The sequence below is a fragment of the Argiope bruennichi genome, chromosome 7 (assembly GCF_947563725.1).
Source record: "Argiope bruennichi chromosome 7, qqArgBrue1.1, whole genome shotgun sequence".
Lineage (NCBI taxonomy): Eukaryota > Metazoa > Arthropoda > Arachnida > Araneae > Araneidae > Argiope > Argiope bruennichi.
The window spans coordinates 104,505,714-104,524,820 of NC_079157.1; the positions used below are offsets into that span (position 1 = coordinate 104,505,714).

Genomic DNA, 19,107 nt, shown 5'->3' on the forward strand with positions numbered 1-19,107 from the left:
CTTCAAACAAGGATATTTTGGACCATTGTTGGCTGACGAAAATGACATCTGAGCCGGCAATCTTTATGCGAATTTCCACATCATAAACGTGACTATTTGTCTTTCAACAGTTTAAGCGACCATCCAATCAGAGTACATGGCGGATCTTCAGTGAAAACAGTTTCTAACCTGCAACTTTTTAATCACGAATATGTGAAATTATAACTTCTTTGATAAAAAGGATTGTGTTGGCATGATCATATATTTCATAGATGGCCAACGTAGAAATAAGATATAAAATTTAATTAATTTTTAACAATTCAGTGTCTTCTCAAACAATTGAGATATTCCATCATTTTATTTTCTATGACAGAATAATGATGATTATTGAAAAAATCTTAAGAATAAAGTAAATATATGATTCCATTCTTCATATGAATTGAATTCATTAGCAATCTTTTTATGGCATTGAAATCCCTCAAGCAAGTGTATAAATTTCAACAAACAGAACCAGAGAAAATAATTCCTTAGCAATCATTTTATGGCATTAAAATCCCTGAAGCAAGTGCATAAATTTCAACAAAAGAGATGCAGAGAAGCCAAGCAACGTCACTACAATTTTAAGAATATCAAGCAGCTAACTAATCCGGCCTCAGTGCCTCGGCAACCATTCAAACAACGGAATGTGAAACTTATGCTAAAGAAAACTTCAGCATCCAGGCCTCTCCCTTTACAACTTCCCTCCCTCCCTCCCCTCCATTCTAAGGGGGAAGTCTTAAAAGTGTTGTCCTCGCAGAACACAGCGCCCATCTCCTCAAATTTGCAAATGTCGTGTAAAACGGGTTTTAGTCTTTTCCAAATGCCCTCCCTCCTTCAGCGAATGACAAGAGAATTAACCAAGCTATCTGAAAGCAGGCACAAAGGGATGGTCTCTTCCTCACAAGCTGCAATCGAACGATGCCCCAAGACTGAATAATGCATACGGTTGGTTTCTGTACTGGTTGCCAAGGCAACGGGGGACGCCCGGAATGAAACGTTTGGGAAAAGACCCTTAATCTCCATCCCCTCTCCGGAAGACGTCACCCCTCATTACGTGTCTTCTAGTACGGGGTCAACAATTCTCAGTCCAGGAGCTGGAAATGTGTGCAGTACTTAGATGGTTACTCACACCATTTAGTTCGAATGGAGTGCAAGAAGCGGATCCAAAGACGCATAAAGGATTAAGGTTAATAGAGAAGATCTGCTTTTAATTGCTTTACAAGTAGTTAGTTATTCAAAAGAACAGAACAGTTCGGGAATAACAGGTTAAAAAAATTCTAAGAAGAAAAGACCATACAGATAAGAAAGAAGAAATGTTATTAAGATAGAACTTTGGTTCTCTATCATTCTTTTAGGTTGTTTAAACTTCAACGAGTGTGTGAACCATTGAAAAAAGGTTTGATATCCTTCTTTAGGATGTTAAATTTTAAAGAGATATTGCCACCCACTGTGTCAGTGTATTAAAGATTTACTCAGCCATTTAGAAAGTATTATGATTCTCCACCATTCTTTCCGATATTTAAGTTTAAACGAATTATTTTCAACCATAAGGGGAAGAATCAAGAAAAGGTTTTTATTCTGTACAATTCTTTAAGATAGTTAAGTTTTAAAGTCTGATTGCCGACCATTGGGGTAGGGCTTTGATTCTCTACCATTCTTTAGGACGTTTAGTCTGTAAAGAATGATTGCCATCTTTCAGGACAGGGTTTAGTAAGGGTTTTGATCCCCTTCTATTCCTTGAAACATTTAAGTTTTAACGAGTGATTGTCAATATAAGGGGAAAAAATCAAGAAAAGGTTTGATTCTGTACCATTCTTTAGGATGGTTAAGTTTTAAAGTTACATTACCAACCTGTGGGATAGGGTTTTGATTCTCTATCATTCTTTAGGATATTTAGTCTGTAACGAATGTTTGTCAACTATTGGGAAAGGTTTTAAAAAAGGTTTTGATTCTCTACTACTCCTTAGGATGGAGTTTTAAAGAGATATGTCAACCACTAAGTCAGTGGATTAACGATTTATTCAGCCATTAAGAAAGGATTTTGACTCTCCACTATTCTTTGGGATATTTAAGCTTTAATGAATGAATATCAACCATTGGGGCTAAGAAAATATTTTGATTCTCCAGTATTCTTTAAAACATTTAAGTTTTAGAAAATGATTGTCAACCACAATGGGAAGAATTAAGAAAAGATTTTGATTTGGTACCATTCTTTAGGATGGTAAAGTTAGATCGCCAACCATTTTGTAAAAGGTTTTGATTTTCTACTGTTCTTTAGGATGAAGTTTTAAAAGGGAAATATCAACCATTGAGTCAGTGATTTAACGATTCATTCACATTAAGAAATGGTTTTGACATTCCATTATTCTTTAGGGGATTTAAGCTTTAGCGAGTGACTATCAACCATTGGGGTTAAGGAAATATTTTAATTCTTTACCAATTTTTAGGAGTTTTAACGAATGATTATCTACCCTTGGGATCAATGATGTAGCGATGGGGAAAGGGTAAGAAAAAATGTGGGTCTATCAGGAACGCCATCTTAAGGGAAGTCGTAGGAAAAAACATCAATGCATTCAGATCACCTTTTAAAGCCAAATATGATGGGAGGGCAAAATATAATGGTTGCTCCAAAATCTATTTACACTTCCTAAGCAACTGTTGGTGACTAAAGTAAAAAATACCATATATATAAGCCTGAGTAACGTTCAACATCTTTGCACCACGAATTCGAAGGAGCTTCCATGAAAGGGTGAAGACATAAATATTGACAAAATCAGTATAGCGGTTGAGACTGGAGAATCTGTCATGGCTCCCCCTCCCCCAATAGAGAATCAACAATGAAGTACTGTTTTTCATTCAAAACTGCTGTGTGGTAAAGGTCAGGCAACTATTGATAGCATGTGGGGAAGGGTATTATGAGCTTTCATATTGTTATGAAATTTCCGGGGTTCGTTTGGATAGTGGGAGTTGTATGGTGTGAAGAACGCTCAATCACCAGGCGGCAGTAGAAAATAAAACGACGTTTATTTACACGAAGACACACAGGACAGCACAAAGACGACAACTATATACAGCACAGAAGACGATTATCTTCAGTCGAGACGTGCAGCAACAACAGCATACACAGCAGCATATAACAAGACAGATAGACAGTAGCGCACAGCTTAGTTCAGCACTAGCTTCACTCCGTCGCTGTTCCGCTTATCTCTGGAAGGCCAGTTTTTTTACTGTCGATTCCGACTACTCTTCGACTCCACTGGTCCACGACTCCATTCACCACTGGTTCACAACTACGACGACTCCACTGTTCCACAGCTACTCCCTCTGGAAGACTCGTTCTTCCCCGTCGATCCCGACGACTCTCGACTACTACTCAATTCACGACCGGTTCACAACTACTACGACTCCACTGATCCACGACCAGTCTTCTCTGTAGCTTCCGACTACTCAATTCACCACTCCACTCACCACTGGTTCACCACTACTCTGCTCTGAAGTTTCCGACTTCTTCTCAATTCACCGTCCCGGTTCACGACTGCCCGGCAGCTGCGGCTGCTTCCTTTTATAGGTCTCAGGAGGCGGGGCTAGACGCCTCTCAACCAATCAGGAACGTTCGAGGCGTATCTCCGTTCCTACTCGACGGATCGGGAAAATTCTGGATGTTTCGGGTATAATCTATTTTGGCGCCAAAGTCGCCAAATGGTCGCCAAGTTTGTCGCCAAGCTCTGGGACCTCCTATGGAACCGACTATGCTGGGAAGCCGCATCGCAGATTCGTAACAATATAATAAAAATTCATGAAATCTGACCAACACTAGGAGGATTGGTCTTTTGTATATTCTAATTATTTTAAACATATGCAGTGTTCCTTAAATTATTTCTTCTTCATAATAATTAATAATTGTGGTCTGCATTATTACATTTAGACTTAAACAAAAGATACAGTTCAAAGTCTGATAGAGGCCAAAAATTTGCCTTTCGAATTTTATAAATCAAGGATTTAATAACTCCGTATTATTACTCGGTAACTTAAAAAAACATTTTCGTACGCCAAATGCCTTACATTTCGCATCATAACATCTAAAAAAAAAAAAAAAAACGCAATTTTTTTCTATTCAAAATGGCTGTTTAAAACATAAATTAAAGATTAAGATGATAATGATTGATAATATAATGATAATGATAATGATGATAATGATTGACACATTAGCATAAAATGATGCATATACATGTTTAGATGATATCGGCAGTTACGTTTGTCATGTGACTGCGTAAAGTCACCTAAATTGATTCCATTACGAACGAATTGCTCTAAAAGAAAGCGAACAACAATACACTAAATTGAGAAGCGCATCAAAAAACAAAAAAACAGAATGACAAAGCAAATAACAATGCGCCAAATGAATAATCAATAACAGCAGAAGGCTCTGAAGCAGTTCAGCAAATGCTGTTTCCAATACTTCTGATATGAAATTAATTCTCCGAGTAACGATACTTCTGACAACAAGAGAAAGGATTAAAATAGTTTTCTTATAGTAACGATATTTGTCAGAAGCAAGATTTGACGGACGTATAATCGAAAAATTGAGTGCTGTCAAATATAATGACAACTGAAGGCAATATTTTTGCAGAAAAAATATCTGTATTGTACACAGAGGGAAAAAAATCCAGAGAAACAACAAATAAATTAGGCCGATATGCCATTAAATAATATCATTATTACACTAACCCCTTGATATAAGAATTTACTTGATTTCCTTATTAGATAACACATCCTATTTGGGACAGTTATTATTATTTTAACTCCCTTGATAATATGAAGGATTTGAGATAATAATGATGCGTTTTTAAATCACTTGGTACTTTTCATTTGATTGCAGATTAACAATTAAAAATTCAATAATTTGCGCAAGTCGGTATCTTCAGTGTATGCGAAGTGGTTAAGACAACCGGGACAGATTACATTCTAAATGTCTTCAAATATTCGCAAAATTTTTACTGGTTTTCAAAAATTTATAATGTCACTGCTAGTTATATTATTATATATATTGTGGGGTGACGGACATCCTCACTCTTAATTATGTTTTTTTTTCTCGTCTTAAATTAAGCTCTGCAGTTTAATGTCAACATTTGGACTCTAGTTTTTATAGGAAAAATAAAAGACTGACAAAATCTAAGAATTTCAAGGATATATATACATTTTAAATAAAGTCTACTGCTGAAATCTGTAAAAATAACCGATTCCGACATAGTACAGATTTTAATTAACCCTTTCTAGGGCCGTGGGAAGTATGCTTCCCACCAAATTTATCAATTTTGTATGAAATTATGTAGATTAGCATAAATTCTGACAAATTTTTTAGTAAGTCAGAAACTTAGATACTTCAGTTCTTTATCTCACACAAAATGATGTGTCTTGGTTTTTCACTTAATTATTATTTAACCAAATGAATTAATGAATCAAATTAAATTTATCTAATAAGCTAAATGAATCCCTTTTCTTATTTTCATTTCAAGCCTAAAAATATGTTAACATAATAGGACTAGAAAAAAATGGCCCTTTAACGGATTAAAACAAATATAAAGATTCAGAACAAACTTATAAATCAGTATCTCAGTGTTCATAGAATATGATGACAGCTTCAAAGCACTGTGATAGATTATTATTTTACAGTGAAATTATAAACTATTGTTATAAATTATTTTACAGTCAAAACAGTGAATATTGTGATAGTTTAAAAATAACTGATAATATCCTGTGCAAACATTGACTAAAGAAACTTATTTTATAATATTGGATATACAGTAAACATTCCATACATTTTGTTGATGAGGTACTTAGATGGTTAAAAGAACTTTATGTCCCATTATATCATGTCGGCATGCAATGGTTATGTTATTCCTAAAATACCGTTGAAATAATGACTTCATCATTAAGTCCCCCCCCCCATCTTCGAATTCAGAATCTATCGAATAAAAATCCCAGAAGCATAAATCTTTTTTTCGCCGGTCACGCAATTATCCCGATCTGTTCCCAAAGTTAATACAGACAAAGAACGTTCCGGGAAAAATAATCTCGTCCTCAGTCAGTGCCGGTAATCTAACTTCAACATCTCAACTCAACTCTTGATGGCAGAAGAAAGAATATGGCAGACAATCAATCCCAGTTAAGAAATGCTTCGAATTCTGTCTTTTGCTTCATCTACCTCGAGGAGATACCGCTAATGGCGTCCATTAATAATTCATTGGAGTTTCCCCTTCGCACGCGGGGCGAGCATTAATCAAGTTTCTGGAGACATTTTCCTCTTTTTTCGTTTTGCCATCCATTTCAGGAAAGCAAGGTAAATAGCCCTGGGTTTGAGGCTCAAAAATTTGTCGGATTTTTCTTCTTTATTTAGGAGAAATTTGAGAGTGGAATTATTCATCAAACTAATTCATGCTCGGGCATGAATTTTTAATGTGGAACATGTAGCATTTTTCAATTTACATGCGAAATAGGAGCACCTAATCATTCAAAGATCCGCGTGATTTATTTTGTTAATTAATTGAAACGAAAACCAGTTTGATTTTATTTATATATGCATAATCTATCAAGAAGTATTGGATATTTTGATTTAAGGCGGTAGAAACAATCAATCGTTTCAGAAAAAAATAACAATATATCAATCAAAGGCTAATAGTTCTGTGGTAAAATATGACATATTTTATATTTTATTGATAATATGATGTATGTCAATACACCGGAATAAGATCATTCAAAAATAATTACAAAATTAAAATTCAGAGGTAAAGGAGCAATCCTTCCCTAAAAGACATAAAGACAAGTGTTGATATAATAGAAATAAAGCAAAGAAGAAACAAGCAAACAAAACTACTGTTAAAGGCACATAAATAACATAACCTCTATGATATATTATATAAAGAAATATTATATTTTTTCTGAAATAAAACAAAAAAGTGATGAAAAAGAAAATAAATAAATAATCTTAATCGCCTACTCCGATCCGCCTGAGAGCACACGGAAGAATCTGAATGATCCGACTGCTGCAACAGTGACACTGGTGGGAACTATGGTTGAGTTCCTACGGGCCATCACCGATCACGGTATAACCCTTCTCGTAGGAAGTACGTCCCGTCATCGATAGGAGATAGCGACCCCCCACCATTTTTATATCACCAGGGTGGCGAAAACCACCCACCATACTAAGAATCAATCACCAAGCTACTCATCCTCGTATCTGAGATGCCCCCGCCGATGGGAATAATTAATTAAATAAATAAAAAGTTTTAAAAAATCAGGAATCTTTATAAACTGGTATGTGTGGCAAAGATAGTTTAATTCTAAATTTGGAGGAATAAACCTGATTGAATTAAGCACACATCAGCCAGCAATTTCCGCATTTCGTTCATCAGTTCTCTTTTTATCTATAACTTCAGAGAAAGACATGCCAATTTTTATTTTTATAAAATGAATAAACAACAATAAATAAGATAGATAAACAGTAAGATATAACAGAGAGAGATAACAAATACATTTTAATGACAACTGATCGTTATTCTGATTATTCATATCACTTTCTTAAGCGGTTAATATTTAACCACTGTAACAATTGCGCCAATTGGCTAAAAGACAAAAAAAAAAAAAAAAAAAAGTGTACGAGGTAATTTTTTGATGGTGGTAGTATTCTCGCCAAAATGAAGGTTTCCAGCAAAGTATTTCACTTGAATGGAATTGTAAATATACTTTTTAGTGCTTTGTTCTAACATCCGTGCGTTTGTCCACGCATGTTGCCTATATTGGTCCAATATATACATATATATGTAATGATATCTCTTAATTTAATCCAAATTAATTTCCAAGATTTTATTTTAATTTAGCCATAGTAACTTCATTCTAAAATATTCATGATCCAATTCTATTTTCGGTTTAATTAATTCCTCTGTAAAAATAATACACCATCAGTACTACGTATTTAAGAGAAAGTGATATCTTCGGTTGCCCTTGAAAAGGTGTCAAAGGTCACCACGTGTTTTGAATTGGCACCAGCCAGAAATCCTATGTTATATAAGACTAGTAATCATTTGTTCGTCCCTTTTTCCCTTCTTGTAAATAATCATGTTTTAGAGAGAATAAAACGAAATTAAAAATACCAAGTCTCTTCACTGCTTCGAACCTGCATTCTACTTAAACCAAAAATATGTTACAAATTATTTAGTCGACAGTATTCGAAAATCATTATGTATATATATATATATATTCATAGAACTTTATCTTTATATATATATATATATATATATATATATATATATATATATATATATATATATATATATATATATATAAAGATAAAGTTCTATGAAGAAGCCCTGCTGTTTTGCCGTGACATAAAACAGCACACCATTAAACCAATTGTAAATTATAAATTTTCATAAAAATCCATGACATAATTAAAAATATTATAATAAAAAATGCCCTTCTAATATATGAAAGATATTATATAATTTTTCATAATAATATCTACATTTTTAATTCAGTATCATAGACCCTCTCATAAACGATCCAAATCCTAAGCAATTTGCATCAGCTCATGTTTTTTGTTCAATTTCTTGATTCCAGAAAATACATATTAATCAACAAGCTGATTCGTCTCTGATTATTATTTTTATTAAAATAAGAGTTGTAGGCGCAACACGATCCAGTTGTCATGTGCCTGACACTTTTTCCGCGACAATTCAGATGATAACTGATTCATAGGTCTTAAACGTATTAAATTTTATATCAAATATGGCGAGTTATCGCTAGAAAACTCGCCATGACAAGTTTAGCGGCAACATCGCGTTCTTAGGCCTTATCAAACTTAGCCCAATAAATTTTAATGTCATCTAAAATATTGCTTAGAAAAATATCCTAAATTTTTAATGGAGGAAAAGTTCAACAGGGTAAATAACGGATAAAAACGTTTTATTCTACACAAAAACACGAAATACAGGGCAAAAAAAAGCACAGAGAACGATACACAAAAAGCGCTTGCAGTAAATAGCAGTTCACAGAAAGCAAATTGGTAATAAACAACTATAACAGTGCAAAGCGCTAAGAGAGAACTCGCAAGAAGTAGACATCCAAGGGAAACGTTGCTCAACTACTCGACAATTCGTCTGAACGCCTCGCTTTTAATAGGTCTTGTAACAGGTCATCGAATGCTCTAGAACAAATTCTAGAATTCGAGTCCCAATACTGCTATCGCCAAGATTCTAGAATATTCAGGATCCTACATTTTTGTTGCCAAAATCGCCAAATTCGTTGTCAAGTTCCAATCTTGACATCATTGACTCAACATTCATTCAGCCGTCATTACTATATCTGTAATACTTTCTTCCTCACCAGTAGACTTACTACGGAGAGAAACAATATTACAAATCTGTAACAATAGGATTAATTTATTTTGAATTAATCTATATAAAAATCATGGACGTTTTTCCCCAAAGTACTTCTTTCTATAATCGAGAATCATACATAATTAGCAGTCACTGCATTATAGAATTATATAACGGAACATTTATTTATTTATATATTTTTACCGAATAGTAATCATTAAAATGCACTCTTGTTTCAAAACTTCTTCATACGGAAGTAATTACATAAAGGTGCGCCACATATTTTAACTGCCAGCATTATAAATAAGAGAGCTACAAAGAAAGTTTATGCAAGGAAAACTTTTTCCGCACATTAAGAAAATTCTTGCACAGGCACTTGCACATTTTGCCATTCATTAGCAGGGTAATTATATCAAAAAGTACATTCCTTCAACTCTAAAACATCTTAAAAGGCGTTTTCATACTTAAAAATATTCGTTAAAATTCTTAGAAGAATTTAAACACACCCAACTGTCATACTTTTGGAACACATTTTTCTTATAAGTTATCATCGAGTTTTGGACAGAAAATGGCGTAACGTAGATGAAGATGTAACGCTATATTTTATAATTATATTGCTGATAAACGAAATATATGTATATTGCTATATATTGTTAATATATATTATTTGTAATTGAAATCCTTTATTCATAATGCTTTAAAGTAGTAATTATTTTTGTATAAAATATTATAATATACAAGCCCTCTTTTAAGATATGTGTATTGAAATAAATGAAAAATGAGAATAATGAAAAATAACGATGGAGGGAAAAAATTAGCGGTAGTCTTAACGTTGCCCAGCAAAGAAGTTCTATTAACCACATATATTTTTGGCGAACAATTACGAAAGAGGCTATTAGAGTGGAATCTTTGGCGATTTAACGCTGATATAAGGTTAATAAGCAAGCATCAGAAAACCAAATGTGTGTTTGGACACCATTTTATTAAACCTTAATACCTTAAAACCGAAATTTGATCATTGTAGTCACAAAATTACTTACAAATTTTCAGATATTTAAATTATTGTGTTTTTGAGTTATTTTGTTTGCATGTTTCTGAAAGAAAAGACCGATGAACGATTAACCCCTTGCCGGTTTTGGTTGCAAATTTGATACTTATCCACTCTTTAGATATTAAATTTCATTCATCTAGCTTCCTTCTTTTTGTAGTTATTGTATTAACTTACATTCGGACAGCCGAAATTGATTTTTTTTTTTTTAAAGTTTGAGACAAATCTTCTAATTTAGGGAAGAAAAACATAAACCATATTTCATTTTTCTAATTCAAAGCACTACCATACCCATGTATCCATCTGCCACTGAACTTAATGCCTAAATTCACAGACAAATGGATATACACAGTTACCAAAATGTGTTTTTCGATTTCGAGGAGATGTGAAACGAGGAAATTCGTTAAATTCTCGAGTTTGATTTTTTTTTTTTTTTTTTTTGACGATCACAATATTTTGTATTTGTAAACTTAACATACGAGAAAGTAACAACAAAGGAATGAAGGTTTGGTTTGGTTATATTAACGTCCCATTTGAAGCAACAATAGGGCTATTTTGGGACGGACCTCGTAATTTTGAACCGCGGTCAGATGACGAGGACGACACCTGAGCTGGCACCCCCCTCTCCACACCACACCAGCGGGAGGACGTTTGATCATGACGGATTTAACGTGCAACAGACCCCCTTACATGACGGTTCTTCGGTGGAATCAGGAACCTGAAACCCTCCGGTTCCGAAGCCGAGACCTTACCACCAGGCCACCGCGGTCCAACAAAGGAATGAAATCTGCATTATAAGATAGCTGAAAGTAATTATATATATATATATATATATATATATATAATAAACTTTGATACGGAAAAATATTAATTATGAAATAGAAACAATTAATTGCTCACTCTTCCGTTTATCAGAATCATTGTAATCGGTTAGACTTAAATTTACGGTAAAGTTTCGTCGCCAAGCATTTAACATGTTCATAAAAGTCTGCCATCTTGGATAGCGACAAGAAACCAATTCAAATATTATTTTGTATAATTGCAATTGAAATTTTGTCGTTTCCACATTTGGCAAGTCATTGCTTGAAAAAAATGGAGATAAAGTTCTATTAGAACATAACTAACGGTAGGTTAAAATAATTTCCAAACTATAACGAATAAAAAGTCTTATGTACATATTTTGAAACATTTACGTACTGGTAAATCGTTTAGGAGTCTTAATGTCAATAACTGTTTCTAGTAAATATTTGTAAAACATTCTGAAAGTTGGCTGCTTTCGAGAGATTTAGATGCAATATTATTATTGTTGTAAGCTAATGACCGAAGATCTGCGTACACTGCAGATCTTGATAGAGCAAACAATTCTCTGGTCAGATCCTAAAATTTAAGCAGTTAACTTTCCCTCTATGTATATGTTGTGGAAGAAGTATTCCAAAGTGCAGCAAAAGTTTGCAATATTTATAAGAGCAATTTCAAAATAAAACTTTTAATTTTGTTAACATTAAAACAAAAATATTTTTAAAAAAATGTGTTTAAAAAAATCGTTTTCATCATAATATATATTTTTTTCGGAGGCTTAGTCTGTTACTGCTAACCGAAATCAGTTAAGCTTTATTAATGGGATAAAAAAAAAAAGAGTTCGAAAAACATTTTTAATCAAGTAGCTTGATGAGAAAGTGCGAACAGATTGATTCGCTTAATGCTTGGTTGCGAAAATTGGAAAGCATACTCTCGAGGGTTGTGTAATCACCGAATCAAGGTTGAGGTGGAAAAGGGCTAGATTTTAATCCTAAAAAGACAACACGAAAAAATTAAAAAAAAAAAAAAAAGGATAATTTAAAACTTTGCTAAAATCTTTGACTTGTTTTCTTGCGTTTGTTTGCTACAAAAGATACAACGGAACTGGACTAATTCAGTGTAATAAGAGAAAATCGATCTATAAATGAGCTTAGTAAGAAAAAAAAAATTTTAAGCTAAATTGATAGTAATTAGAGAAATACGTTTATGTTCAAGAATAAGGGTTGATAGGGCTTTGGACTGGAAACCCTTGAGTAGCGAGCTCGAACCCCGTCGGCCGCAGACTCTCCGTGTATAAGGTGGCTGGTTCACGTAGTCTGTAAATCTGTTGTAGTCACAAAGTCCTCCAAGTCGAGACAATACCACTGGGAGTCCTAGTTCAGAGGTGATCGTTCTCTGATTCAGGTCTAAATTATGAGCTGTGAATGAAATGTATGAATGAAGTCCACCCCGCAAAAAGGGTTGTGACACATGAGTAGCTAAGTCGTACTCTTAGCCTTAGATGGCGCTACTGAAAAACAAGAGACGCTAAATATAGGCTTAAAATCGCTTACTCTGTCAGCGGGCTTGTCTATGACAAGTACCAAAAGAAGCAAAAACAATGTTCAAGAATTTTAATAAATAATACATAATTAATAAATATGCTTGGTGATTTTAATAATAAAGTAGTAATATCATAATTTAAAATTTAATAATAGAAAAAACAGTAATTTTTATAAATAAGTAAGTAATTATATTAAGTCAAATGAATAGGAAACTTCAAAAAAATAAACAATAAAATTTCAAGAAAAGCAACAAACATTTCAAGTATTTAAAAAAATATAAGAAATTTTCATACATATTTTTTGGTTCAAAATATTTCAACGTAAAATTAAACAAACACGACAAACACAAGGAATGGACTAATTCGCCAAAAATACTGTACTTCAGAAATAACAGCTAATTTTAATTTTGAATTCGAATCAATCAAAATAAAATTGAATCACATGCAAAACTTAAATATTATCTTAATAAGAAATTCAAAGACCAAAGAAGAAAAAGATCGAACAGAATTTCTTTACAGATTTTATATCGGCATCGAAATTCGGTATTTTGCCAATTTTGTAGATTTCTATGAAATTCTGGTTACAAATGTAGTCTTATATCAAATTTTTGTTTCAATCGGTTGGGAAAAACGCATCTATAACACAAGTTAATTTTCAAATACTATTAGCAGCATGCCAGGGATTAATCGCCAAAAAACGCGCCAAGCAATGATAAATTCAGAAAAAATACTAAATTACACCAAAGGTAAATATTTCATAACTATCGTATTCTCGAGGACAACACCTTTATTAAAGTGTTTGCGAGAATGTTTTGTAGAGTCCTCTCCCGCAGGTTTATATAATAGAGAGACGTATTTGAAATCCTACACATTTTGAAATGGATTAATACACTTAATGTAATACACATTTTGAAATTTACAAACCTTAGAACAGGTGTCAAATTGATCCCCGTGTTTCCAGTGAAAGTCACAGCCGCGATATTTCCATTCCAGAATTAAAAATAAATATTATTGGAGAGAAAATAATTATAATTGGACACAAAAAATGTGTTCCATAATAAAAATTCCGCTGTGATAACCACATGCACGAACAGCAATAACGACAAGGGATAGAAGGGGGTGCACGCACCGATCCGGCCACTGGGGGCTTGTTTCTCAACATGTGTCAAAAGGACTATGATGAATGGACAAACTGCTACCATATACACATTCTTTTTTACTACACTTTCTCCTTTATTTTTTACTTATTTACTGATTCCGGAGATTTATCTTCTTTTTTTTTTCTCCTGCTAGAGAAATGAACACGTGTTTCTTATTTTGTTGTTTCTTGCGGGGATGCGAGGCTGTAGCGTCGATGCATCAATGTCTTGTCCCCGGGACAGAGGCGATGATCCTGCCTTGCTGTCTGGAGCGTTAATTTAGTTTTGATGGAACACTCGAGTGTGTTCCTCCTCTCTGGGTGGAAGATTGCGTGGGAGGCTGGAAATGAAGAATCGAACAGTCGGAATATTGCATTTTTAAGGAATGGTGCTGTGGAGAAGAATGAATGAAGGGGGGGGGGAAGAATGAAGAAGAATCTCCGCTGCGGCTGTCTTGGAAGAGGAGGGAATCCATTCATCCAACCGCTGTCGGTGGGAGAGATTTTCTGTAAAGGATCCGCCGACTAAGACAGCGCGACGTGAGGAGATAGAGGAGCAAGACAAAAATTAGTTCTGCCGTTTGTGATTTATCAGTCGGACTGTGACTGTTTAAAAGTATGAGAAACAGTTCCTGCCTTTTGCTATATATTTGGAGATATATACATTTTCAAAAGGAACCGCACCGGGCTAGTATAATATCGTGAAATTTCACACTCGGATCTAGCACAATCGTAATCACTAAAGGTTTGGCGACCGATTTGAACTAGTGTGCGGTACGCTAAGGCTTGGCGCACGACGAGACCGCCAAGAGTCAAACGTCCACTCACCAGCGTGGAAATTTGGAGACGAAGATGCTGGCTCGAGTATCGTTTTCATAGTATGATAGGGGAAAAAAAAAGTGACGAGGTCCGTCTTAAAGTAGTTTTTATGTAGCTCCAAAACGCAATGTTAATGTAATTTAACTGCTTTTATGTCAAAATACCATTGTGCCAATACCAAGAGTGTTAATAATGTCCTATTTATTAAACTCTCTTATTCAACTGGACTTATTTCAAGATCGCACAAATGTAATAAACTTTAACATATACTTCCCAGCGTTACGAAGTTTAAAAATTTGTCTACTTCGGCACGCTCGATAACGATACAACATTGACTATATAGCTTTTTATTACACATTATAACTTTATATAACTATAATTATATTATAATTTTTTTATAAATTGTTTTATTTTATATAAATTAATCAATATATAATTTTATATAATATAATTATAATTATACTATAAATTTTCACTTATTTGGTGAATTCAACTAAATTTTGATCTCATACTCCTGGCGTCATCTAGGAGATGATTTAATTGTTACATTTGATTATAATTTTAATCATGAATTTTGAAATATATTGAAGATTTAAAATATTAAAAACAAATCAACATTTTAGAACACTATTAAAAATGTGATTTCAAAATTCATCTTTGTGAAATGTTTTTTTAGGCTATTTTCAGAGTTTTCTGTCTATAATATAATAGTTAATATATTCAGAGAAATCAAAATGAAAGATATTTTTTATCAAAGATATATTTCAATTAAAAAAAATACTTTTTAAAGAGGAGGAACAGGATACAATTAAGAAAAAAAAAGCAAGAAAGTGAATTTTCTGTGAATGACAAGTAATGTGAATGAATAATTTAATATTATTACCTGCCAAAATTCATTAATCGATCAAAAAATACTTTAAAATTTTTGATAAATAGTGTGGAAAAAAATGTGCAAGGTGACGGTATGAGAATTTTGGAGGCTAAAATAATTCAGTAAGATCATAACCAATAATTAAGAAGAAATATCATATGTGCAAGAAAAAAGTATGACAGCAATGTATAGTACTAGAAAACTCTATATGAAACATGTAAAAATTTATTCAATTTAAAATAAGTTAGGGAAAAAAACGTTTTAAAATAGATTACACAGAATTATTCGAGTAAGTCTTCAGTTGCAATTTAATCTTACAGATGGGTGCAATGACCAAGAAAACTGTTGTGCTCATTAATTAACTGAAATCAAATACAACATTAAGTAGAAAACAGCCGCACGGGATCAAATACCAGTAGAAGACCGGAAAAAATATTCACTCCTCTTTCAAAGACACCTCCCGACAAAGACGAATGAAAAAAAATTAGTTTTCACGCATCCATCCTAATTTGTCTGTTGAACGCATCAACAAAAAGAAAACCAATTAACTACACATTACTGCAGATGTGCACAGTGAAATTAAGTAATTCCCCCGTGAGTTTTCATTTCCGAATGCCATTATATTTTCAATTATACAGAAAATTAGTTAAATAAATTCCTTTTTACATGGTATATCTATAATTTAATAATCATATAAACTTTCATTCTTCTATGCTATCCATTTTCTATTATTTAGAAAATTAGCTAAAAAAAATTCTTTTTTATATGGCATGTCTGGAATATATTGTTACAAATCTGTAATTTTGCTATCCGGCACGAATAGTGTCATCCTGGAAAAACCATTAAACCCTTTGTAAGACCTTTACTGTGCGTGCTGAGCTTGGCGACCATTTGGCGACTTGGCGTGGAATTTGGCGAGTTCGGCGACTAAATGGATAATACCGGAAAGTTCGAGAAGTTTCACGATCCATCCAGTAATAACCGAGATATACCCAGGTACGCCCTGATTGGTCTGAAGATTCTAGCCCCGACTCCCGGAACTATAAAAGACGAGCACTCTGAAGTTGATTTAATTTTCTTTGCAATATTTTTAATGATTATTTATTTAGAGGCAGTTATAATCATTATTTTTCATAAAATTGGCTAAAAGAACCATCCCCCCACCTCCCCATTTTTGGATATCAAAACATCTTCTTTTCAAATTTATCTTAAAAGAATAACATGGGAAAGGGTTAAAAAAATGAATTTTTGAATTGCAAGAAAATTTCTTTTATAACCAAAGCCTAAAAAAGTCTTAAAATTTATTGATAATTTAATTATTTTATAATGGAAACACGTTAAAAGAACTTCTTACTAACTAATGATGAAAGAATAATAATTATTTATTATGCTAATTAATTATTTAAGTGAAAAACGATTTCAATATAATTCTTGTTTCCATATTATTGAATTTAAAAAGAAATTGGTCCAATTGAAGGCAGATATAATTTCATATCTAGTTATTTGTTTTTAATTTAAGTATAACGTTAGAACGTTCGTTTCACAAGTAGAGTAGGTTTTCGGTCTAGCACAACTTTTACTTTCATTTCTCATACGAATATTGTTAAATATAATTCTATAATTCCTTATCATTTTAATCCGATATGTTTTGTATTTTTGTCCATTATCTACATTATCTTCAGTTTATCTCCCGCTCCAAAAGGCTTAATATATAATGTGTGGAATATGTGAAAATGTTTTGTATTTTCGATCATTATCTACATTATCTTCAGCGTATCTCCCGCTCCAAAAGGCCCAATATATAATGTGTGGACTATGTGAATATGTTTTGTATTTTCCTCTATTATCTAGATTACTTCAAACTGAGAACCTCTACAATAACACACCAAGGAATAAATGAAAAAAATCGATTGCAAAATTTCTTTTTTAAGAACGTGAGTGCATTTCAATAAAAGATATATTAAAAACAAATTTACGAGCATATTGAATTCAACAAATTAAATAAACATAATAACAAAATAAAAAACTTTTATTTCATTACAAAAAAAAAATCTAATACTGAGGGATTTGTCTGATAAGTCTAATACAGAGTTCGAATCTTTTGACTATTACTATATTTTGTCAATGAATATTTCATATATGAAAAAGTTAAAATGCTTCTTTTCTGTTAATAACAACATCATCACGAGAAGTTTAAATGCACAAAGATAAATTAATAATACCACGAGCGTCATTCTTTTTTTTTTTTATTCTCTTCCCCCTCTTTCAGAAACAACTCTTTAAAAAGCGGCACGAGAAAATTCAATTAAATTCTGAGCTCTCATCAAAAACGGAGTTCATAACTGCTTTTATCTCTTATGTCTGGCCGAAATTTAATTAGCTAATTTATCTGCTAGACGCATTTATATTTCAGTGTTTTCAGCCTTCCTTTTAGAATTGCCTATTTTGCTTTGAAAGGCAGGTTGGTAAAGTCATTATTCAATATCGTAATTTACTTGTGATACGACACAAATAATGTCTCGGGAATTACAGAAAGTAATTCACAGAAAATAACATTTTCAATGGAGTAAAAAGTAAAATTTGATTTTAATGAACGAACAAAGGTCTGGAACAATCAGCTTTCGATTTTCATTATTTTTTTTCATATTAGATTGACATTCATTAAGGCGGCGCTTTTAGCAACAGCTACAATTATATGCAAAAATTGAATAAATAATTATTAGTTTGTTTTTGTTAATGTGAGAGGCACGTTCTAGTAAATAAATTTGGTAATTAGAAATGTACTTAAATTTATAATGTACATGCATGTATATGCTTTTAATACAATTTAATGTACATATTTTTATTTAATATAAATGACAAAATATGTTAGAAAAACAAGATGAAGATAGCAGAGTTAAGAATCCTTCTTAAATGTATTAAAATTCGGTCCGAACAAAGAAGTCCGTGACAAACTAGCTTTCGTGTTGCTATTAAATGAGATGTTACCATAAGTAATAAATAAATAAATAATAAAGGTTGGTTAATAAAGCCATCGTCAATTTTGTAAAAGTATTTTTTAGTCATCATTTTTTTTAATTTTAGGAAAATAGGATTGTCATAAGATGAAAGATAGTAATATAACATTGAATCATTACAGACAAAGCAGTCAAGACATGAAATTAACACTTATTACAGAAGAAAACAAACGTTGACGAAAATCATTGCTCATATGCATATCAGTCGAAGTCTTGACTTTCTCGTAAATTTAAACAATGTTCCCCTTATAAAAGTTTGCACCCCCTGAAAATATCATGAAACCGGAAGTGATAAGGGAGACAGCAAAACCTCCAAGGTCATAGCAAACCCGCAAGATAGAGGCTTTTCTGCGATTCAATACATAATGTTTCGTTTTTAGAATAATTTTTTCATAAAGGGAAAAAAAAAATGAATATGAATTTTGGACACTCTTTTTTCAATCGATTACGTTAAAATATGTTAGGTCCACAATATTTAATT

General features: G+C 32.7%; 1 protein-coding gene across 1 annotated transcript in view; it reads right to left on the minus strand.

The window, feature by feature from the left end:
- LOC129976682 (inactive tyrosine-protein kinase transmembrane receptor ROR1-like) overlaps positions 1-19,107 on the minus strand; it is a 312,703-nt gene that overhangs the window by 52,463 nt on the left and 241,133 nt on the right. The gene's annotated exons all lie outside the window — the stretch shown is intronic.